The sequence below is a fragment of the Sapajus apella genome, unplaced genomic scaffold (assembly GCF_009761245.1).
Source record: "Sapajus apella isolate SASKATOON/1434 unplaced genomic scaffold, GSC_monkey_1.0 scaffold64, whole genome shotgun sequence".
NCBI classification, from domain to species: domain Eukaryota; kingdom Metazoa; phylum Chordata; class Mammalia; order Primates; family Cebidae; genus Sapajus; species Sapajus apella.
This window is the reverse complement of record NW_022437004.1, coordinates 6302614-6327099: the sequence shown is the minus strand read 5'-3', so window position 1 is coordinate 6327099 and position 24486 is coordinate 6302614. Positions and strand designations below refer to the sequence as shown.

Sequence of the window (24486 nt, the reverse complement as noted above, 5' to 3'; positions counted from 1 at the left end):
CTCTCCAAAGCCGAGGGGGGGGGACGGGGACTGCGCAGCGAGCGCGGATGAACACCGCGCCCTGCGTCCCCGGCAGGGGCTGAACAAAGAAGGACTCTTTAACGTTGCAGTGAGACTCAGTCCTTCCGCCGCCGGGGCTAACACAATAGTGAGCAACTGCACTCCTGATCGCCGGCTGGCTCTGTTAATGCAGGACAGGGTCGTGTGCGACCTTCAATGTGCATGATCGTGACTGTGCTCTGTGCATCTTGCTGTGCCGATTTCTTTTAAAGCACGTTTCCTCTACCTTCACCCTAAGGCCTGCTATTAGAATTTCCTTCAGCGGGGAGAAGACCCAGGATGTCGGAATTAAATTTTATTCAGCGATTCACTGTCCAGTCCCAAATTCCTTATCAGGAGCTGCTTTTATGAAAGACTCTCAGATGATTTGTTTCCCAACGATGAAAGGTTGTTTTCTGTTTACCCGCTTTGCAGTCCTTCCTAGTTGTAATGAAATCTGAGAATAGTCCCCTGCAAAATGGTTTAAGAATACAGAATTGTTTCTTATTAGTGCAGACCCTTATCCTGCCCAGATTCTGCTACCGACTTGGTCCCAACTGACAAGCTGTGAGATTGTATGCTTGTCTCTTTAACTTACCCCTAGATAGAACCCAGCTCCTCTTAGTAGCCACGTGTAGAACCTTTATTTATAATTTCGTCAAAATATTTTTAAAACCATTTCATGTTTTTGTCTCATCTTACGTCACAGGGATAGTGAAGACCGTATTTTTTCTGCCTCTGAAAAAGTACCTCTTGTGGTCTAAGCTCACTTGGCTCATATTTCAAAATGGGTTCCCACAACCTATGATCTCAGAATATGGCAAATAAGTATATCCATTTTATCCAGTACCACTCAATACTTTAAATATTGTGGTCATACCCTTCCACTTCTCTGCTTCTCCTGAATAATAGTTCTAATCTTTTAAGTCTGTTTTCTTACTGCACCCTCACTGTACCTACTTACCTACTACCTTCCAGGTTTCACCTTATTTCAATTCTGACCATCATCTCTCATAAATTTGCCTTAAGTGGCCGGGCATGGTGGCTCACACCTGTAATCCCAGCACTTTGGGAGGCCGAGGCGGGCGGATCACCTGAGGTTGGGAGTTTGAGACCAGCCAGATCAACATGGAGAAACCCCCTCTCTACTAAAAATACAAAATTAGCCGGGCCTGGTGGTGCATGCCTGTAGTCCCAGCTACTCAGGAGGCTGAAGCAGGAGATTTGCTTGAACCCAGGAAGCAGAGGTTGCAGTGAGCCGAGATGGCACCATTGCACTCCAGCCTGGGCAACAAGAGCAAAACTTCGTTTCAAAAAAAAATTAGCTTAAATGACCTTCATACATTGGCTGACGAAAATTTTGACTTAAAAAAAGTAGATGCATTCCCATTCAGGAATGTGGCATTAAGGTAAAAAAATAAAATATGAAAATGTAGATGTAGTCCAAAAATTGATAAAGATATTACACAAACAGATATATTTGCCATGCAGCTAAGCCTAATTATAGAACACCTGTTTTGGAGAACATTTCGTCTAAGTTTTCCTCAACATTTCTGTGAAGTGGACACCACGCCTCAACTTCAAAATCTTCAGTGATTCAATACTTCAAAGGCATTCATTTCCACCTCAGAAACTCTAATAATTTGAAAATGTTTCCTTATGTAGATGTATAATTTGCCTTCCTGTAATTGCCATTTACTGGTCTTTTAGGCTCTGGCTACACAAAAGTATTCTAATCCTTATACATTAGAGAAGTCAATTACACCTCTATCAAAAAAAAAAGTTTATTTTTCTATGCAAATGTGTGAGTGCAAAGGTGTAAGCAAATATTTAAGAAAACCAAGTGTTCAGTGATTTAAGGACACTCAGGGAGTCACAGTAAAACATGAAGAATACCTGTTGGCCAGGCACCAGCAGCTCACACCTGTAATCCCACTACTTTAGAAGGCCAAGTTAGGAGGATCACTTGAGCTGGGGAGTTCAAGACCAGTGTGCAGTCTGGGTAACATAGTAAGACCCTGCCTCTACAAAATATTTAAAAATTAACTGGGCACCTCCCTGTAGTCCCAGCTACTCAGGAGGCTGAGGTGGTAGGATCACTTGAGCCCAGGAAATCTAGGCTGCTGCAGCACTCCAGCCTGGGTGACAGCAAGACTGCCTCAAAAAAAAAAAATACTTGCTGTAACTGTGGTCCTTCAGAAGTATAAAGCAAAGTGAACTCTGGTCAGAGTAAACTGTACCCTTTATTGTTGTATATATTTCTGTGATCATCCTTAGGGTTGTTCACAAGTATTCTGGTTTCCCTCTCTTCCAGACACATAGTAACATTGCACTTTCTGGCCAGGCGCTGTGGCCGCACCTGTAATCCCAGCATTTTGGGAGGCCAAGGCTGGCAGGTTATCTGAGGCCAGGAATTCCAGAGTAGCCTGACCAACATGGCAAAACTCCATCTCTACTAAAAATACAAAAATTAGCCAGGCGTGGTACTCTACGCCTGCAATCCCAGCTACTCAGGAGACTGAGGCAGAGAATTGCTTGAGAGGCAGAGGTTGCAGTGAGCCAAGATCGCACCACTGTACTCCAGCCTAAGCAACAGAGGGAGACTCTGTCTCAAGGAAAAAAAAAAAAGAGAAAAAAAAAGAATTGCACTCCTGAAGTTAATTGCTTTGACCAATAAAACGGGTGACATGTATCACTTGTCAGGAGAATCTTTAAGAAGCAGAGGCATGGCCGGGCATGGTGGCTCACGCCTGTAATCCCAGCACTTTGGGAGGCCGAGGTGGGTGGATCACGAGGTAAAGAGATCAAGACCATCCTGGTCAACATGGTGAAACCCCGTCTCTACTAAAAATACAAAAATTAGCTGGGCATGGTGGCGTAAACCTGTAGTCCCAACTACTCGGGAGGCTGAGGCAGGAGAATTGCTTGAACCCAGGAGGCAGATGTTGCAATGAGCTGAGATCGTGCCATTGAACTCCAGTCTGGGTAACAAGAGCTAAACTCCGTCTCAAAAAAAGGAAGCAGAGGCACATCTCCCTCCCCCATGCTGTGGTAATCATGGAAGCTTGTGTTGAGATAGACTGTCTGTCAATTTCAGTTCCTAAATGTCTACAATAAGCAGTGACTAGAATTGTGCAATCATTACCACAATCTGCTTTTAAACATTTCCATCGCCCCCCAAAAATTCATTATGCCCATTGCAGTCAACCCTCCTTCCCACTCCCAATCCTAGGCAATTGGCTATCTGCTTTCTGACAATTTCATGTAAATGGTCTCATACAATAAGTAGTCTTTTGCATCTGGCTTCTTTCACTCAGAATAATGTTTTTGAGGTTCATCTACATTGTACCAATCAGTAGTTCTTTCCTTTTTTTGCTAAATAGAGCTCCATTTGAACAAATGCACTATATTTTGTTTATCCATTCACCAGTTGAAGGACATTTAGGTTGTTTTCAATTTGGAGCTATTATGAATAAGACTACTAGGAACATTTGTGTACAAGTCTTTGTGCGGATATTCATTTTTTATTTTTCTTGAATAGATCCCTAGAAATGGAATTGCTGAGTTGTATGTAAGTTTATGCTTAACTTTTTAAGATATTGCCAAACTGTTTTCCAAAGTATAAGCAATATGTAAGCCTTCCAGTTTCCTGATATCCTCACTGATACTTGTTGTCTATCTTTCTGATTTCACTCATAACAGTAGGGGTTGCTAGGCACGGTGACTCATGTCTATAATCCCAGCACTTTGGAAGGCCAGGGCTGGAGGATGGCTTGAGCCTAGAAGCTTGAGACAAGCCAGGGCAATATAGTGAAACCTCGTCTCTAAAAACATAACAATTATAATAATTTAAAATAGTGGGAGTGGGCTTTCCTTTTTTCAGGTGGCCAGGAAGATGTTCAGGACATTCAGAACGAGGGTGCCTACCAAAAGCAGTCGACCATCTTTCAAAACAAGAAGACGGTCCTGCTGGGAGAAACTGGCAAGGAGAAGCTCCCACGATACTGCAACAACATCAGTCTGGGCTTCATGACACCCGAAGAGGCTATTGAGGACACCTACATTTACAGGAAATGCCCCTTCACTGGTAATGTCTCCATTCGAGGGTGGATCCTCTCTGGCATGGTGACCAAGATGAAGATGCAGAGGACCATTGTCATTTGCAGAGACTACCTCCACTACATCCACAAGTACAACCACTTCGAGAAGTGCCACAAGAACATGTCTGTACACCTGTCCCCCTGCTTCAGGGACGTCCAGATCAGTGACATCATCACAGTAGGCGAATGCCGCCCCTGAGCAAGACTGTATGCTTCAATGTGCTCAAGGTCACCAAGGCGGTGGGCACCAAGAAGCAGTTTCAGGAGGCTGGACATCTGCCCACTCGCCACAATGAAATAAAGTTATTTTCTTATTCCCACCCCCCCAACCACCAAAAAAAAAAAAAAAAAATAGTTGGAGTGATGTGGTTTATTGTGGTTTCAGTTTTCACATCCCTAATGGCTAGTGCTATTGAGCATCTTTTCATTGGCTTGTTAGCTGTTTTTATATCTTCTTTAGTGAAGTGTCTACTCAAATATTTGGAGTATTTTTTTAACCAGGCAGTCTTCTTATATCAAGTTGTAAGAGTTATTTATATATTCTAGATTTAGGTTCTTTAACAGAAGCATAATTTGCAAAATTTTCTTCCTGTCTATGACTTCTCTTTTCATTTTTCTTAATGGTGTCTTCCCCTGCACTTCAGAAACAAGGTCTCACTCTGTTGCCCAGCCTGGAGTATAGTAGTGGCTCATCAAAACCTCGAACTCCTAGGCTCAAGCAATCCTCCCATCTTAGCTTCTCAAGTAGCTGAGACTACAGGTGCACACTATCACTGCCAGCTAATTTGGTTTTAATTGTTTTAGAGATGGGATCTCTGTATGTTGCCCAAGTTGGTCTGGAAGTCTTGGCTTCAAGCTATCCTCCCACCTCAGCCTCTCAAGGAGCTAAGATTACAGATGCAGGCCACCCTTGCCAGGCTTAATGTCTTTTGAAGGGAAAAATTTTTTTAATTTCAGTGAAATCTTATTTATCTTTTTAAAATACACATGGTTTTGGTGTTATATCTAAGAACTCTTAGCACTTACATGTAAGTCTATGATCCATTTCGAGTTAATTTTTGTGCACAGTGTGAGAGGTATAGGTCTGTATTAATCTTTTTGTGGCTGGGTGTGGTGGCTTATGCCTGTAATCCCAACACTTTGAGAGGCTGAGGTGGGGGGTATCTCTTGAGCACAGGAATTTGAGACCATCCTGGGCAACATGGTAAAACCCTGCCTCAAAAAAAAAAAAAATTAGCTGGGCATGGTGGCAAGCACTGGTAGTCCCAGGTACTTGAGAGGCTAAGGTGGGAGAATCAATTAAGCCTGGAAGGTTGAGGCCGCAGTGAGCTGTGATCTTGGCACTGAGCTCCAGCCTGGGCAACAGAGCAAGACCCTGTTACAAGAAAGAAATTTTTTGCATGTGAATATTCAAAATGGTGAAACAAACTTTTGTTGTGTTAGCCACTGCAGTTTGAAGTTGTCTGCCACCCAGCATATTTTAGTCTACTCTGACTGCTACAGTCTAGATTTGTTAATACAGGTATTAGGCTTTGGTTTACAAAAATGAACATAGCTGGTTTGATGTTTTATCCAGACCATGAAAAGTTTCACTATATCAGCAATAAGGCTGTTTTACTTTCTTATTATTTGTGTGCTCACTGGAGTAGCACTTTTCATTTTCTTCCAGAACTTTTACTCTGCATTCACAACTTGGCTGTTTTGCACATGAGGCCTAGCTGTTGGCCTATCTCAACTTTCAATATGCCTTCCTCATTAAGCCTAATCATGTCTAGCTTTTGATTTAAAGTGAGAGATGGGTGGCTCTTCCTTTCACTAGAACACTTAGAGCTATTGTAGGGTTATTAATTGGCCTAATTTCAATACTTTTGTGTCTCAGGAAACAGGGAGGCAAGAGGAGAGGGTAAGAGATAGGGGAACGGCTGGTTGGTGGAGTAGTAAGAATACACAAAACATTCATGAATTAAGTTTGCCATCTTATTCGGGCACAGTCATGGCACCCCAAAATAATTACAATAGAAACATCAATGATCATTGATCATGGAACACCATAACAGACATAATAATAATGAAAAGTTTGAAATATTGTCAGAATTACCAAAATGTGACACAGAGACACAAAATGACCACATACTGTCAGAAAAATGGTACTAGTATATTTGTTTGATGCCACATTGCCCCAAATATTTAATTTGTAAAAAAAAAAAAAAAAAAAAAAAAAAATTCAGTATCTGTGAAGCATAATTAAAAAAATGAAGTAAGCCTATATCTGGGAAATCTACTATTTTGCCATGAACTTAAAACTGCTCTAAAATGCATATCTTTTAATAAAACCAAACAACCTTGTAACTGTGGCAGCTATTATTCGTGTGTGGAACTTTTTCATTTGTTTATTTAGGTATGTTTCACCACAATTTTAAAAAATGAATAGAAGGTTTCCTTTTCCTAGCTTACCTCTGTCCACCCATTGTTCAAATTGGAACTTTCCCTCTTAGCTTCTCTGGTGAGTGAAGAGGTACTCCCTAAAGAGATTTGAAAATACTAACTTAATAAGTATTTCCTTTATTCATTTTCAGAGGGAATTCAAGTAATTGTCAATTGTCATACTTGTCAAGTGAATGAATTAACTAGTTCAACAATTAATAATCAGTTTTCTTACCTTGATTGAGCTTGGGATGTTCTAAGCCCTTGGTTCTCAAAGTATGGTCTCCAGAACAGCCGCACTAGCATCACCTGGGAACTTACTATAAATCTACAGTACATTCCTGGCCAGGTGCAATTGCTTACACCTGTAATCCCAGCACTTTGGGAGGCCGAGGCAGGTGGATCACCTGAGGTCAGGAGTTTGAGATCAGCCTGGCCAAAATGGTGAAAAATACAAAACTTTAGTCGGGCATGGTGGCATGCACCTGTAATCCCAGCTATTCAGGAGGCTGAGGCAGGAGAATTGTTTGGACCCAGGAGGTGGAGATACATATATATATATATATATATATATATATATAGGCTCATGCCTATAATCCAAGCACTTTGGGAGGCCAAGGTGGGTGGATAATTTGAGGTCAGGAGTTTGAGACCAGCCTGGCCAACATAGTGCAACCCCATCTCTAATAAAAATACAAAAATTAGCTGGGTGTGGTGGCAAACGCCTGTCGTCTCAGCTACTCAGGAAACTGAGGCATGAGAATTGCTTGAACCTGGGAGACAGAGTTTGCAGTGAGCCAAGGTCACGCCACTGCATTCCAGCCTGAGTGACAGAGTGAGACTCCATCTCAAAAAACAAAAAAAAAAAGAAAGAAAAAAAGAAGCTTTGGGGGTGGGGCCCAGCAATCTGTGTTTTTTACCAGCCTTTCAGATTATTCTGATGTATGCTCAAGTTTAAGAATAACAGTTCTAGATAGTGGTATACAGAGACAAAGGAAACAAAGTACCTGTCCTCTTGGAACAACAACAGACAAATAGATATACATAAAACTTGAGGCAGAGGTGAGTGTTATCAGGGAAACTAGAACCAGAGAAGGAGGAAGAACACAGAGGATGCTCAGATAGGATCTCCCTGAGGGGTAGGAGCTCTGAAGTCACATAGGGCAGAGTCTGAAAATTGGCTAATCCACCGGTTACTAGCCTTTTAAATGTCTGGTTTCCTGATCTGCTAAAATAGAGATAATAATATTATTTCCCTTACAAGCTCATTCTAAAGATTAAATAAGATAACGCTTATAAAATCTTTGCAACTGTTTCTGTCACAGAATAAGCCTTCAATAAATGTTAGCACTCCAAATATGAGGGCAGGGGAGTGCTATAGATGTATATTTGGGAATCATCAATGTAGGCATTAATAGTAAAATAGATGAAGAGGTAGATAAACCAACACATGAACAGAGAAGAGGATGGATGGTGGGGTCATGTTGGTAGAGACAGAAGTGGGTTGAGAGATGGTGAGAAGGTAAAGAAATGAGATGAGGAGAGGGAGCTTGAACCCAGCTAAAGCTGGAAACTTGGAAGAGAAGGCCAATAGATTAGGTGACCAACCAACCATCCTGGGTGTAGGACTTTCAGTGCTAAAATTAGGAAAGTCCTGGGCAAGCTGGGCCAAGCTGGTCACTCTAGCAGTGGATATGACTATGGGGGTGAAGTGTACAATAAATACTCTGACCTTTCTTTCCTGGTGCCCTCTGATCTCCATACATTAATCTTATAAGATGCCTTTATGGTGGCCTGACCCAACCAGAAGCCAGAGGGCAAGTGAGCTGGGGTAATAGAGACCAGAGAAGTAGGCCTTGCCTGGACACAGACCAGGGCAAAGAAAGGACAGAGAATCAACCTGGAAGGTCAAAGATAATGACCAGCACAGTGGCAAAACTGGAATTAAAATTGTCTAGGATAAATCTGACTCCAGAGTTTCTTTTCTCCTTCTTCTTTTTTTTTCCCTCCTCCTCCACCTCCTTCTTCTGCTTCTGCTTCTTCTTCTTCCTCCTCCTCTTCCTCCTTCTTTTTTTTTTTTTTTTTTTTTGACAGGATCTCACTCTGGTTGCCTAAGCTGGAGTGCAATAGCACAATCTCTGCTCACTGCAGCCTCAATTTCCCAAGCTCAGGTGATCCTCCCACCTCAGCCTCTCAAGTAGCTGGGACTACAGGCAGGTACCACCACATCTGGCTAATTTTTTTCGTATTTTTAGTAGGGACAAGATTTTTCCATTTTGCCCAGGCTGGTCTCTTAACCCCTGTGCTCAAGCCATCCACCTGCTTTGGCTTCTCAAAGTACTGGGATTATAGGCATGAGCCATGGTGCCCAGCCCAGAGCTTTTATTCTTTTTCCAGCCTTATCTAAAGGTAGAAAGCCCTCTAGGAGTGATGAGTGCTTTCTGCATCCTCAAATTAACCCTACATAACATTTTTAAAATTACCCAAAAACATTCTTTGGTATCTGAACAGCCCATAAAACTTTTCTCTTTTTCTTTAAAGACAGGTTCTTGCTCTATTGCCTGGGCTAGGGTGCTATGGTACAATCATAGCTCACTCTAACCTCAAACTCCTGGGGTCAAGCCATCTTCCCACCTCAGCCTCCCAAAGCTCTGAGATTACAGCCATGAGCCACTGTGCCCAGCCATCTTTTTAAAACAAAAATGTATACATTCGGTGGTGACTGTAATGTACAAGACATTGACAGGATCTAGATGCTCCAGAAATGGAGTTAGTGGAGAAAATCCCTATGGGGACTCTGGAGTCCTGAAAAGATTTAGGTACAGGATGCTTCCAGGTGCTAGGAACTGTTTCTCAGCTCACTTCCTCCCTGGAAGGCTCAATCCTCAAATCACACTTAATGTGAGCTATGGCAAGTGTCAGTAGTCAAAGACCACTACTCACATGATACCTTTCTTTTTTTTTTTTTTTTTTCTTAAAGATGGGGTTTCACCATATTGGTCAGGCTGGTCTCGAACTCCTGACCTCAGGTGATCTGCCCACCTCAGCCTCCCAAGGCACTGGGATTACAGGCGTGAGCCACTACTCCTGGCCTTCACATGATACCTTTCTGCAAGACCAGAAGGCCCAACTGCTCCATACCCCAGGCACCTCCAGCTCGCCCAGGCTCCATTGCCACCAGTGGCCAGAACTTTCAAGATTAGCCATATTAAAACTTTTGGATGCTCTGATTTCTCTTCATAATGAATGAATCTTTCACCTTTTACTAAAGATTTCCATAGAGAGGAACAGTTATGAGTTTATAATCAAATTTTTTGATGTCCTGCTTAGGCAGGGCTAAGGAAAAAAAAAAACTTTTGGAGCATTTATCATAGAAAATCTTCATAGCAAAGTAAAGCAAAATTCTTATCAATAATACAACCTCAGCCTATAAAATATATTTCATTGTACTTTGAGTCATGACAAACCTTTTTGCTTCATTGAAATGGGAGAATATCTTTTTGCTACTTTAAATAAGCAGTTTCTCTTAAACTAAGTGTGCCATGCAACTAATATCAAAAAGATTTGAGAGAGTATAAGTGAAACATAGGAAGTTATGTAATTGGTTGCCAAGTGGTAGTGCATTATAAATATGACAGTGATTCCCATAACCTTATAAATAACTTTCCAAAGTAATTAAGTGAATTTGTGACAGAGGATACTTACATACCACCATCCACTGAAGCAAAACTCAACTATTCCTTTCCTATTTTTCTTCTAACAACTAAGATCCTAGAAATATTAATGGGCAAGTCATTAATAGAAAGGCAAGAGGTAAAGTGTTTCACTCATTCATTTAACAATAATTTGTTAAGTGCCTACTGTATATTTTTCTATAATTTAACATGTATTTATTAGATTACTGTGTACCCTCAAGGAATATCTAATCTAATTGAAGAAATACAATGTATGAAGCAGTAAGAGACATTAAATAATTAAATGCTAGATTGTGTAGTGAATACTATAATTATTATATGCATTCAAAAGAGAGAATATTAGTTAGGGTTAGAATAGCCAAAAAAAAGTCTTCATTTCCTCAACATTTATTTATTTTTTTATTTATTTTTAAAACTTTTATTTATTTATTTATTTATTTATTTTATTTTTTTTTTTTTTTTGAGACGGAGTTTCGCTCGTTACCCAGGCTGGAGTGCAACGGTGCGATCTCGGCTCACCGCAACATCCGCCTCCCGGGTTCAGGCAATTCTCCTGCCCCAGCCTTCTGAGTCGCTGGGATTACAGGCACACGCCACCATGCCCAGCTAATTTTTTTTTGTATTTTTAGTAGAGACGGGGTTTCACCACTGTTGACCAGGATGGTCTCGATCTCTTGACCTCGTGATCCACCCGCCTCAGCCTCCCAAAGTGCTGGGATTACAGGCTTGAGCCACCGCGCCCGGCTAACATTCATTTATGTTAAAGAAAACATAGCAGGTCCAAAATGGAATCACCCATGCTACAGTATCACGTTACCAAACCAAAACCTAAGAGATAATAGCCAAATCCCATTAGGCCAAGAAGATTTCCTTATCCCTATAAGGAAATTAACCCTGAAATGGTCAATCTACTATTTGTTTTTTGTTTCTCTTTGCTTCTGCTTTTTTCTGCCTATAAAACTCACCCATTCTGTTTAGCTCATCAGAGCTCCTTTTTGTTTTGTAGATTAGCTGCTGCTTAGTTCATGAGTCACTAAAATAACTCAATCAAAGCTTTGAAATTTAATTTGCTGAAATTTGGTTTTTTGTTTGTTTGTTTTGAAATGGGGTCTCACTTTGTCACCCAGGCCGGAGCGCAGTGGCACAAACACAGCTTACTGCAGCCTTCACCTCCTGGGCTCAAGTGGTCCTCCTGCATCAGCACCCCCACGTAGCTGGGACCGCAGATGCAAGCTATCACACCCAGCTAATTTTTTTGTAGAGATGGGTTTTCGCCATGTTGGCCCAGCTGGTCTCAAACTCCTGAGCTTAAGCAATCTGCACACCTTGGCCTCCCAAAGTGTTAGGATTACAGGTGTGAACCACCGTGCCTGGCCAAAAAGTTTGTTCCCTGACAAGCATCTTCTACATACCAGACACTGGGAATATCACTGTAAATAAGATCCTGTTCTTACCTTCAAGGAAGTAGGAAGAAAATTACAAGCCAGATTGGCAAATGTAACAGTAAGCACAAAGTGCAACAAGAGCAATGAATGGTACAAAGTTGAAAAATGGTTAGATAGATGGAGAAAAGAAGATTGAAATAATAATAGTCAACATTATATTACTTTGCATGTATTATCTCTTTTCATTTGCATAACAACCCTGTTATTATCCCTATTTTTCAAATAGGCACTAAGATCAGAAATTATTTTGATTGGCTGGGCGTGGTGGCTCACATCCGTAATTCCAACACTTTGGGAGGCCAAGGCGGTGGATCAATTGAGCCCAGGAGTTCAAGAACAGCCTGGGCAACACAGCAGGACCTTGTCTCTACAAAACATACAAAAATAAATTATCCGGGAATGGTGGTACGTGCCTATAGTCACAGATACTAGGGAGGCTGAGATGAGAAGATCCCTTGAGCCTGGGGAGGTCAAGGCTGCAGCGCACCACTGATCCATGATCACACCACTGCACTCCAGCCTGAACAACAGAGTGAATATTTGTCTCAAAAAAAATTAATTAATTTGATCAAGGTCATTATGGTGCCAAGACTGAGGCAGGAGAATCACTTGAGCCCAGGAGTTAAAGGCTGTAGTGTGCAATGATCATGCCTGTGAATGGTCACCACTCTTTAGCCTGGGTGACATAGCAAGACCCTCCTGTCTCTAAAAAAAATTAAAAAGTAACAGAGACAGACATGCAAATGACAATAATGGTAGCATCCAGAATAATTTCTATCTCCTCTCCTTTCAGGACTTCAGTGTGATTCAGACTCTGATTACAATTAATGGAAAAGTCAGAGTTTCATGAAAATCGGTATTAAAAAGCTCTCTTAGTTTCAATTCAATATTTATTGAAGATTTTTGATTGTTCAGCTTTACTCCTACTCTCTCTGATTGATGTTATCTGGTCAGAGAACTTCACAAATTGGCAGCTTCTATTTTTAATATTTTGGAACACTGTCTCTGGGAGTCCTGAACTGTCAGGTACGAAGTCTAACTACCCTGGGACCATCATAAAACAGAAGTCACCTGCAGGTGCTCTGATTGAGTCTCAACTGAGCGTAGGCTTCCGGTCTATCCACCCTAAATATGAGATGTTGATGAGCCAATTTTGAACCCTCCAGGCAGCCATCTGCCTGCTAAATACCACCAGGTGGCCTCAGTCAACCACATGGAAAACAACCACCCAGCTGATATCTGTCCTAATTGCTAACCTGCCAAATATTTAGGTATAATAAAGTTGTTGTTTTAAGCCATTATGTTTTAGGGTAATTTGTTATGCAGTAATAAATATACCAATAGGAACACCATATAAACATGTGCATGTCATTTATCTCTTGAATCTCAATTTCTTCATCTATAAAGCAAGGGAGTTTGATAACTAGATAATCTCTAAGTTTTTTCTCACTCTAAATTACCACGACTGTATTCCTTTTTTAGTGATTCATCTGGGATTAAAGCACTTTTTATATGGAGTCCTCTATGTTAAAAAGAAAACAAGGCCAGTTGTGATGGTTCACAGCTGTAATCCCAGAGCTTTGAGAGGCCAAGGAGGGAAGATCTCCTGAGGCCAGAAGTTCAAGATCAGCATGGCCAACATAGTAAGACCCTGTTTCTACAAAATAAAATTTTAAAAAAATTAGAAGAAGCTGGGCGCTGTGGCTTTTGCTTGCTATCTCATCACTTTGGGAGGCTGTGGTAGGTGGATCACTTGAGCCAGGAGTTCAAGACCAGCCTGGGCAACATGGCAAAACCCTGTCTCTACACAAAATACAAAAATTAGCCAGGTGTGGTAGCATATGCCTGTAGTCCAAGCTGCTGGGGGGCTAAGGCAGAAGGATCACTTGAGCTTAGGAAGTCAAGGCTGCGGTGAGCCACGATCGCGCCACTGTACTCCAGCTTGGGCAACAGAGTGAGAACTTGTTTCAAAAAAATAAAAAAATAAAAATTAGCAGGGCATAGTGGCACACTCCTGTTGTCCCAACTCAGGAGGCTGAGCCAGGAAGATCACCTGAGCCCAGGAATTCAAAGTTACAACGAGCACTTCACTACTTTTTCAGCTGGCAAAGAGGTTCCTCTGCCATCATCTCTTAAGCCACAGCTTTCACCCCTTTCCCTGTTGCTGCTGCCCCTGCCTTCTCCTTATTCACTACCTTCTATCCCCCACCCTTCTCTGCACCCTTTTGCTGCACTGTATTCTGGGTGACAGAGCAAGACCCTGTCTCCAAAAAAAAACCTTTAAAACAATTTAAAAATAAAAAAATATTTTTGTTATCATCTAAGTAGATCAGGGTTCCTGAGCACAGTGAGGGCTTTGAGATTGGGGTAAAAAGACAAAGTGATAGCTTTCTCAGTGCCAGAGCAGGGGCAAGAGAAGGGTGGGGGATGTAAGGTAGTGACTAAGGAGAAGGCAGGGGCAGCAGCAGCAGGGAAAGGGGTGAAAGCTGTGGCTTAAGAGATGATGGCGGAGGAACCTCTTTGCCAGCTGAAAAACTAGTGAAGGTAGACAATAAAGACATTGAAAGCAGAAACAAAGGCAGTTGCATGGAGATGAAGGTAGTTCTCAGTCCACTGGGGGAGGAAAGAAGAAGAATACATCCACCAGCTCCCATCTCACATTGGTGAGGAGTTTTCTCCCCAGGGTGTTAAGATCCCTGCCTTGCATCTCTGAGTTGTCTACATGGCTACTGTGGGTTTTTATTGTGTCTCATGCCTCAAGGTCAACAGTGAAATCCCTGGGTAGGAAACAAGAATGCTTTCACATTGTGGACATAAAGCCAAGGGCTGTCAAGTTGTACCCTCGTGAAGTTAGCCAGAAAGGCGTTAGTGTTTTTATTATTTTAAATTGTCTGAGTCTCCTTGTCTATATAGCTATATAGTCTTATATCTATAAAGCATAAGTTTTAACTATGGAATCTATTGAAACTATACAAATGAATCTAAAATTAAGCATCATATCATCTTTTCCAAGTGCAGTGGCATGACATCAACTTTCAGAAGCATAAAAAATTTAAATTTTGACTGTTACTATTACCTAATAATTTTAGATTCATCAAGTCATCTCCCCCCTACTCCAATCCCATAAGAATTTGGGTGTGCTGCCATCAAGTGATAGTAGTGCTATCTTGGCAGTTGAAAACTTAAGGTGAGTGATTGAAAAGTGTGTTTGCAGTCAAAACAAATCACTCAATTAAGAGTCACAGGGCTAGGTTCCAATTCCCATCTCCACATACCCTGCTCATGACACAAGGTTTTGAATATTAAATCATCAAAATTTGGGTGGAGGAAAGAGAGAGAGAGAGATAGAGAGAGAGAGAGAATGAATTATACTATGGCAAGAAGAATAAACCTTCTTCCTTTTTCTGCTTCACACTGCTAATTTGTCCACTGAGTAGCAGAGATAGGAACCCTTGGAGGAAAGAGGACTTCAGTTGCCAGCCAGCCTCTGTTACTTTACCTGTGGAGTGATCTTAGGCAAGTTTCTTAAACTCTCACAGCTGATAATTTTTGGGGAGCTCAATGGGAAAAATAAGAACATCAACATTAAAGCCTTATCATACAGACTAAATGAGATAATATATACCTAAGTGCTTCATTTCTTTTTCTCTTACAGCATTCACTACGTGTCAGACTCTCCTAATAGACTCTGAGCTACTTAGAGATAGGAGGGCATTATCCTTTTTTACATCCTTTCCTTGAAAATTCCTCTGGCACAGAGCATAAATCACGGAGCAGCCCTTACATAAATTTTAAAATGGATATTCATTTGTTTAATAATGTTATCTATGTTCTTCTATATGTGAAGAACTGTGCTATCCACTGTTAGGACAGGATACAAGCATTTAAAATGTGTATAGCCAATATCGCATGTTCTTACTCATAAGTGGGAGTTGAACAATGAGAACACATGGACACAGGAAGCAGAACATCACATGGGGGCTTTTCGAGGGGTGGCAGGCAAGGGAAGGGAGAGCATTAGGACAAATACTTTTTTTTTTTTTTTTTTTTTTTTTTTGAGATGGAGTTTCACTCATGTTACCCAGGCTGGAGAGCAATGGCGCGATCTCGGCTCACCGCAACCTCCGCCTCCTGGGTTCAGGCAATTCTCCTGCCTCAGCCTCCTGAGTAGCTGGGATTACAGGCACGCACAACCATGCCCAGCTAATTTTTTTGTATGTTTGGTAGAGACGGGGTTTCACCATGTTGACCAGGATGGTCTCGATCTCTTGACCTCGTGATCCACCCGCCTCGGCCTCCCAAAGTGCTGGGATTACAGGCTTGAGCCACCGCGCCCGGCCCTAGGACAAATACTTAATGCATGTGGGACTTAAAACCTAGTTGATAGGTGCAGCAAAACACCATGACACATGTATACCTATGTAACAAACCTGCACATTCTGCACATGTATCCAGGAACTTAAAGTAAAATTTAAAAAAAATTACACACACACACACACACACACACACACACACACACACACACACAAATATACATATATATATGTGTATATATATATAAATATACAATATACATATATATATCTCCACAAGGTGGGCTGCAGAGCTCAGAGTCTGGAGGCAATGGCATTGATAAGTAATTAAGATGTAGTGCAAATGCATAGAAGTGTGAAGGGTGTGACACATCCTAGGAATGAGGAAAATGTTCAGTGGAACCTAGTGTAAAGAATAAGAACAAGCTTGGAAAGGCAGTTGGGTCTCATTGTGAGAGACTTATATGGGTCAAGACATTTTTTATTGCAAGGGTCATTATTGCAACCAAAACAAGCCTCAGAAGGGTGGGACCCCTTCTCTTGGTGTTGTCTGGAAATACAGAGTAGAAAGATGTTATGATCCTCCCGCCCTCTCTCATTGTTTCTGCTCCTGTCTAAATGGTACGTTCATTCTCTGTTGCAGATGGCTTCTTTATGTAGTGGAAACAGCTTTCAGCAAGGTTACATTTAAGTATAGAAATCAGTTAAGAAAAAGGAATTCACTACCTTCACCTCCTCTTTTACCTCCATACCCCACCTTATAGCTCTAGCTAAAAAAAAAAATCCCAGGGAAGTATTCTTTTTTCATTTTTAATTTTTGTGGGTACATAGTAGGTGCATATATTTATGGGTTACATGATATATCTTAATATAGGCATGCAATGTATAATAATCACATCAGGTAAATGGGGTATTCATCACCTCAAGCATTTATTCTTTGTGGTACAAACAATCCAATTATACTCAATTATTTTTAAAGGTACAATTAAATTTTTTGACTATAGTCACCCTGTTGTGCTAGCCAATATTAGGTTTTATTCATTCTTTCTAATTATTTTTTGTACCCATATACCACCCCCACTTCCTCCACATGCTCACCCACTACCCTTCCCAGCCTCTGGTAACCATCATTCTACTCTCTATCTCCATGATTTCAATTGTTTTAATTTTTAGCTCCCACAGATAAGTGAGAACATGCAAACTTTTTCTGTGCCTGGCTTATTTCACTTAACGTAATGACCTCCAGTTCTATCCATGTGTTGCAAATGACAGGATCTCATTATTTTTATAGCTGAATAATACTCCACTGTGTATATGTACCATATTTTCTTCATCTATTCCTCTGTTGATGGACACTTAGCTTGCTTCCAAATGTTGGCTATTTTGAACAGTGCTGCAACAAACATGAGAGTACAGATATCTCTTTGATATTCTGGTTTCCTTTCTTTTGGGTATATAATGATGAGTGGGATTGCTGGACAGTATGGGAGCTCTGTTTTTAGTTTTTTGGGGAACTTCCAAACTGTTCTGCATATCATGGAAGTATTCTAGCTGGCTAGGCTTAGCTCACATGCCCAACCTAGGCCAGGTGCTATAGCCAAGAGGATGAGATATTTTGACCAATAAAACTGTATCAATACCCACCTTATAGGCAGAGAGGAGGAGTCTTTTGTAACATTAACTGCACCACAAGAAGCACATAATTATAGTTGGAGAGAGCTATTTCCCAAAACAAAAAGGGTTGTTATTCTGAGCTGCCGACATACTTTGAGTCTACTAACATGCTAACTAAATTTGAGCTTTCATATGATAATAACAATAGTAACAGAAATAACAATAACGTTTACCGAATGTTTACCTTGTACCAAACTGCATGAAAAGTACTTTGCACATGCTATTTTAATTTTTCAAACAATCTTATGAAGAAGATAGTATTAATTCTACGACTGAGATAGAGAATACAAGCAAGTTGTACAGAGTCATACAATATACAGATTTGAATCCAGTTTTGTTTGACTTTGGAAACTACTCTTTAACCACTGTCTTATATAGAAATAAGAGAAACATAAGAAGCTTTAAAATAAGTCCATCCTTGAGAAATATCTCTCTGCCATTGTGCTGAAATTGGATTCAGCCAGGGGGAATTACACTGCAAATAAAGAGGTTGCTATGACTGCAATGCATCTGGAGCTCAAGAAAGGAGAGGACTGGTATTGGATGGAAAACTACACATCTAATCAAGCTTTAGTATCCCAATTGGTATCCCAATCCAGTTCAATTGACTTTTCACTGGCTGTCTCTTCACTGGCTCTCTCTTCACTCACTCTCTCTTCACTGGCTCTTTTCAGTTAGGTTAACTTTTCACTGGCTCTCTCTTCACTGGCTCTCTGACACCAGGGACAAGGGATTGGCACAAATAATAATTATAACTGAAGCAAAGTATATTTAATTATATAATCTTAGATAATAAAATTTAATTCCACAGAATTTATACATTAAATTGGAGCATTTGAAGGATTTCTGGCAAAGGAAGATGGGAATGAATAAATAGGATTCATTTATACGTGTCAATTCATCATCAATTAATAACGAATATACTTAATGGTCCTCTCTATGTGGTAGAATTTTATTTTCCTCGTGTTCCTATTTCTCAATTTTTTATACTGTTGTAATTTTATATTGTTATAATATTTAAGAAGAGTTATTGAAATTCATGCAGTGCCATTATATAGGTTTCTGGTCTTGTGAGACTTTGAGAGAACTCAAATGCTGTCAGCTAGGGGCATTTGAGAGCTCCCATGTGTCGAAAATATAGATGCTCTGGGAGCTCTCCAGGGTACTGGACTGCCTCTCCTCAATCTCTGATCAATAAATCAGGTCCTTGTGATCTCTTCTGACCTATTGGTTTGCCCTAAATCTTGTCCTTCTGGTCAGCTGCCTATCTCAACTATGTCTGAAAGCAACTCAGTTTTCAAGATGGGTTCCCAGCAGGCTTTAAGTATTTTTTGCATGCTGATGCCTTCTAAATCTATCAAGCCAGTAATTTTCTTCTCACCCAAGCTCTTCTATTTCATTTCTATTGCCATTAGCTCTCATTAATTTATTTAACAAATACTACTGAGAGTAGCCAGAAATGTGAAATTCAAAACTATAAAACTTACAGAAGGAGATAACAAAGGAGAAAGTCTATGTTACTTAGGTTTAACAATGAGTTTTTAGAGGAAACACCAAAACCACAGTCCACGGACTTAAAAAATGATAAGTTGAAGTTAATTAAAAATTAAAACTTCTGCTCTTCTAAAGATACTGTTAAGAGAATTAAAAGACCAGAAACAAACTGAGAGAATTTTTTTTTTCCAAAATATATGTCTGGTAAAGAACTTGTATTCAAAATATACAAAATTAAACAACGAGATACTACTACACACCTATGGCCAAAATAAAAAAACTGACAAGACTAAATGCTGACAAGGAGGTAAAGCAATAAGAGCTGTCATCATTGCTAAATGAGTATGTTCACACAAAAACCTGTACACAAATATTTATATCAGCTTTATTCATAATTGCCAATGACTGGAAACAAGATGTCCTTCCACAGATAGATAAACAAACAGGTATATCTATACAGTAGAATATCATTATTTGATCAAAATTAGCTAAGAAGCCATGAAAGAAAAGTTTCCATGAAGGAAACCTAAAATGCCTATTGCTAAGCGAAAGGAGTCGATCTGAAAATGCTACCCACTGTATGATGTCAAATAATATGACATTCTGGAAAAGAAAAAACTACAGGCAGATAAAAGACAAGTAGTTTGCAGGAAGCGGTGGCAGAGGAGGAATGGATAGGTGAAGCACAGGGGATTTTGAGGAGTTGAAACAATTCTGTATACTGTCATGGTGTGTATGTGACATTATGCATTTGTCAAAACCCATAGACCTATACAACACAGAGAATAAACCTTAATGTAAATGATAGACTATAGTTAATAATGACATATCAATATTGGTTCATTAATTGTAACAAGTGTACCACATTAATGCAACATGTTAATAATAGGGGAAACTGGAGGTGGAGGAGGGGAGTTATATGGTAACTCTACTACCTGCTCAATTTTTCTGTGAACCTGACACTGTTCTAAAAATTAAAGACTACTAATTTTTAAAATATTGTTGAGTGGCTACTGTATATCAGCCATTGCAGTAGGAACTGGGATTACAACACGAACCTGATGGACATGACCTGGCCCTCCTGGTGTTTATATCTAGTGTGTAGGGAGGGGCAAGACACTAATCAAATAGTGACACAAATAAGTGCATAAATATACACTGCTGTGAATGAAAGTTTCATAGGGCTGTGAGAACTCATGCCTAGTCTGGAGGGTTAACGAAATCTTTAAGGAAGAGATATTTGAACTGTGATCAGAAAGATGAACAGGTGTTAACTAGGTGTGTGTATTTGGTAATGGGGCAGGGGTTAGGCAGAGGAGCATTACTAACAAAGGGTAAGTAAGGCCCTGTGGTGAGACACAGTGTGTATATGATAATTGAAGGAAGACCCATGTGGCTGGAACACAAAAAGAAAGAGGGAGAGTGCACAAGCGGAGATGAAAGAGGCTGGAAGGAGCTACACTGTAGACCCTATAGACCAAAAAAAAGGATTCACAGTCTTAACCTAAAATCAATAGGAAGAGCTTGAAGAAGTGTGTTGTCATGATTGCCTTTGAAAAAGAATTTTCTGGCTACTTGGTGGTAAAAAGATTGCAAGGTTTCTCAACCTCAGCATTATCAACATTTGGGGATGGACAATTATTTGTGGTAAGGGACTGTCCTGTGTATTGTAGGATGTTTAGAAGCATCCCTGGCTTCTCTACCTCAAATGACAGGAGCACCCGCCCCCTGAGAGGAGACAACCAAAAATGCCTCTGGACATTGCCAAATGTCCCCAAGGGGGAACATCATACCTAATTTAGAACCACCAAATTAGAGGAAGAGCAAAAGGGGGTGAGGGGTATTATTTGGAGGGTTTGGTTTTTTTTTTTTTTTTTTTTTTTACAGTAGTTCAGGTAACGGATTTTGGTAGCTTAGAATTGAGGAGGTGAAACAGGAAGGAAATGAATGCATTAGGAGCTGTTTAGGAAGTAAAGTTAGCAATATAGGATGCTAAATTGAAATGGGAGGAGAGAGGGGGAGATGAGTAAGTTTCTGGCTTAAGCATCTGCGTAGATGGTGGTACCATGAAATAGGGATCCCAGGTAGATATAGATTTGGGACCAATACAAAAATAAAATGAGACTTTGGAGATGTTCAGAGATGTGAGTACAATTTGCCTGTGGAGGAAAATAAATCATTTGAGGCCAAAGGCAGGGAGACTCTCTGAAAACCTATTCTGGCTCATCAGGCTCCCTGACTACAAAACAAAACAAAAAAAAAGGTAGAAGCCAAAGGTAAACTGTGGTAGCCAATTATATTGGTGACTCCTAATGAATCATGTGTCCTGGTATTCATTATTCATGCCCCTGTGTAGTCCCTCTGATAATCGGGTCTGACTTCTTGACTTTTACCAGGAGGATGTGGCAGGAGTGACCTTATGAGACTTCTGGGTGAAGCTATTAAGAAGTCCTGGTCATATGGTTTGAATCTGTGTTTCCACCAAATCTCCTGTCAAATTGTAATCTCCAGCGTTGAAGGTGGGGCCTGGTGGTAGGTGATTGGATCATGGGGCAGAGTTTTAATTAATGGCTTAGCACTACCCCCCATTGGTGCTGTGTTGTGAGTGAGTTCTCATGAGATCTGATCATTTAAGAGTGTGTAGCACCTCCCTACTGTCTTCCACCTGCTCCTGCCATGTGAAGATACCTGCTTCTGCTTTGCTTTCTGCCATGAGAAAAAGCTCCCTGAGGCCTCCCCAGAAGCAGATGCTGCCATGCTTTCCGTACAACCTGTGGAATCATGAACCAATTAAACCTATTCTCTAAATTATCCAGTCTCAGGTATTTCTTTATAGCAGTGTGAGAAACGGACCAATACACATGGCATCTTTTACTTTTGTGGTCTGGGGAAAGCCAGTGGTCATTTCAGACAACTAATTGCCCTTGAGACGGCCATGCTGTGAGAAGCCTAATCTTGCTATTTGTAGAGGCCGTGAAGCAATGAGGCTCTTTCCCAACAGCCCCAGCTGAGCTTCCAGTTGACAGCCAGTGCAATATGTCAGCTTTGTGTATGAGACCATCTCAGGTGTGGATCCTCCAGCTCCATCAAGCCTCCAAGCCCCATTCCAGATGACACCATGTGGAGTCTACAAGCTGTTGGCTCATCACCAAGTGTTTGGTCATCAAGCCCTAACCAAACTGCAGAGTTATGAGCAAAGAAGTAATGGTTGTTATTTTAAGCCAACAAGTTTTGGGAAGTTTTGTTACAGAGCAATAGATAACTAGAACAGCCAGCCTCTCTCAGGCTCAGTTTCATCTACTGCAAATTTGAAAGACTAATAATACCTACCTCGGACTTGTTGTAAGGATAAGTTAAATAATGCTTGATACTAGAAGTATTCAAATACTGCTATTATTATTCTGGAAGGCACCCAAGAAGTGCTTGATGACTGATAATTTTATTGAACAATATTGATTAATTGGACCAGAGCAATTTTCGCCTTCTCTGACTACCACATATCTAACAAAACATTTCAGTCATTCTGCTCCTTTTTTTGCTTCACAGTACTTATCACCACTTGAAAAAAGTATTTTTTATTATCTGGCTCTTTTAGTAGAACATATGCTCCAGGAGAGTCAAGACTTTGTGGGGGTTTTTTCCTGTGATATCCCCAGTGCCTAGAATAACATCCTGTCAAATAGATGATCAATAGGTATTTGTTGAATGAATAAATGAGTTTTGCACATAAATTTCCATTTTTCACAAAAGCAAGAAATTTTATTCAATTTTTTTTTTTTTAGAAACAGGGTCTCACTATTTTGCTCAAGCTGGCCTTGAACTCCTGGTCTCAAGAGATCTGCTACTGCAACCTTCCAAGTAGCTGAAAACGGAGGTGTGTGCAAAGGTGCCCAGCTTGTCCTGCATTTTACTTAAGGCTTAAACCCTTTCAGTTCTCAATTCTCAGAACAGCATGTTTAGTTAACTGATTAGACAGTAAAACTAATTTGCTTTCATCTTAGAGAGATCCAAGATGGCTGATCACTAGCAACTCAGGATTGTAGCTCCCAGTGAAAGCGCAGAGAACGAGAGGACACCACACTTTCAGACAAATTTTTGGAGGAGCCTCACGGGTCGCCAGAATGACTCTTGTGGCCGGTGAGGCAGTTTTGCCACTGTCTTGGTGCTGCGGTTCTTGGTGCAGAGTCAGAAAAGCACCATCAATCATAACGCCACTGTTTTGGCCGGCACAGTGGGTTGCTCAGATTTTAGCGCTGGGAATCAACAAGTTGGACGTCCACTCAAAAACCCAATTATAAAGATGGTAATTATAAAGACCACAGATGGATAAATTTATAACAAAGGGAAGAAAACAGCCTAAAAAGGCTGAGAATACCCAAAATCAGAACACCTCTCCCTCTACAGGGATTCACAGTTCCTCATCAGCAACGGAACAAGGCCTGATGGAGAATGAGTGTGGTCCATTAACAGAAGCAGCCTTCAAAACGTGGATGATAAGAAACTTCTGTGAATTGAAAGAACTTGTTCTAACCCAATGCAAAGAAACTAAGAACTTTGAAAAAAGGTTTGGTGAAATGTTAACAAAAATACACAATTTAGAGAGGAATATAAGTGAATTAATGGAGCTGAAAAACACAACACGAGAGCTTCGTGAACTATGCACATTTTAAGAGCCGAATCGATCAAGCAGAAGAAAAGATATCAGAAGTTGAAGACCAACTTAATGAAATAAAACAAGATGACAAGATTAGAGAAAAAAGGATAAAAAGGAACGAGCAAAGTCTCCAAGAAATATGGGGCTATGTGAAAAGACCTAATCTACGCTTGCTAGGTGTACCTGAATGTGACAAAGAGAATCAATCCAAGCTGGAAAATACACTTCAGGATGTTATTCAGGAAAACTTTCCCAACCTAGCAAGGCAGGACAATATTCAACTCCAGGTAATACAGAGAACTCCACAAAGATATTCCTCAAGAAGACCAACCCCAAGGCACATAATCGCCAGATTCACCAGGGTTGAAATGAAGGAGAAAATACTGAGGGCAGCCAGAGAGAAAGGTCAGTTTACCCATAAAGGGAAGCCTATCAGACTCACAGCAGATCTCTCAGCAGAATCCCTACAAGCTAGAAGAGAGTGGGGGCCAATATTCAACATCCTTAAAGAAAAGAACATTCAACCCAGAATTTTACATCCAGTCAAGCTAAGCTTCATAAGCGAAGGAAAAATAAAATCTTTTGTGAACAAGCAAGCACTCAGAGATTTCATCACCACCAGGCCTGCTTTACAAGAGCTTCTGAAAG

The 24486-nt window shown here is 40.6% G+C and overlaps 1 non-coding gene and 1 pseudogene across 1 annotated transcript; both read left to right on the top strand.

Annotated features, from left to right (window-relative positions):
* Nucleotides 1-1839: 1839 nt before the first annotated feature.
* The window catches only part of LOC116530026, a 49769-nt pseudogene continuing 27122 nt past the window's right edge, over nucleotides 1840-24486 (top strand).
* On the top strand, nucleotides 9785-9901 carry LOC116530059. Its single transcript, XR_004259809.1, has one exon. It is a non-coding gene; the product is annotated as a U5 spliceosomal RNA (small nuclear RNA).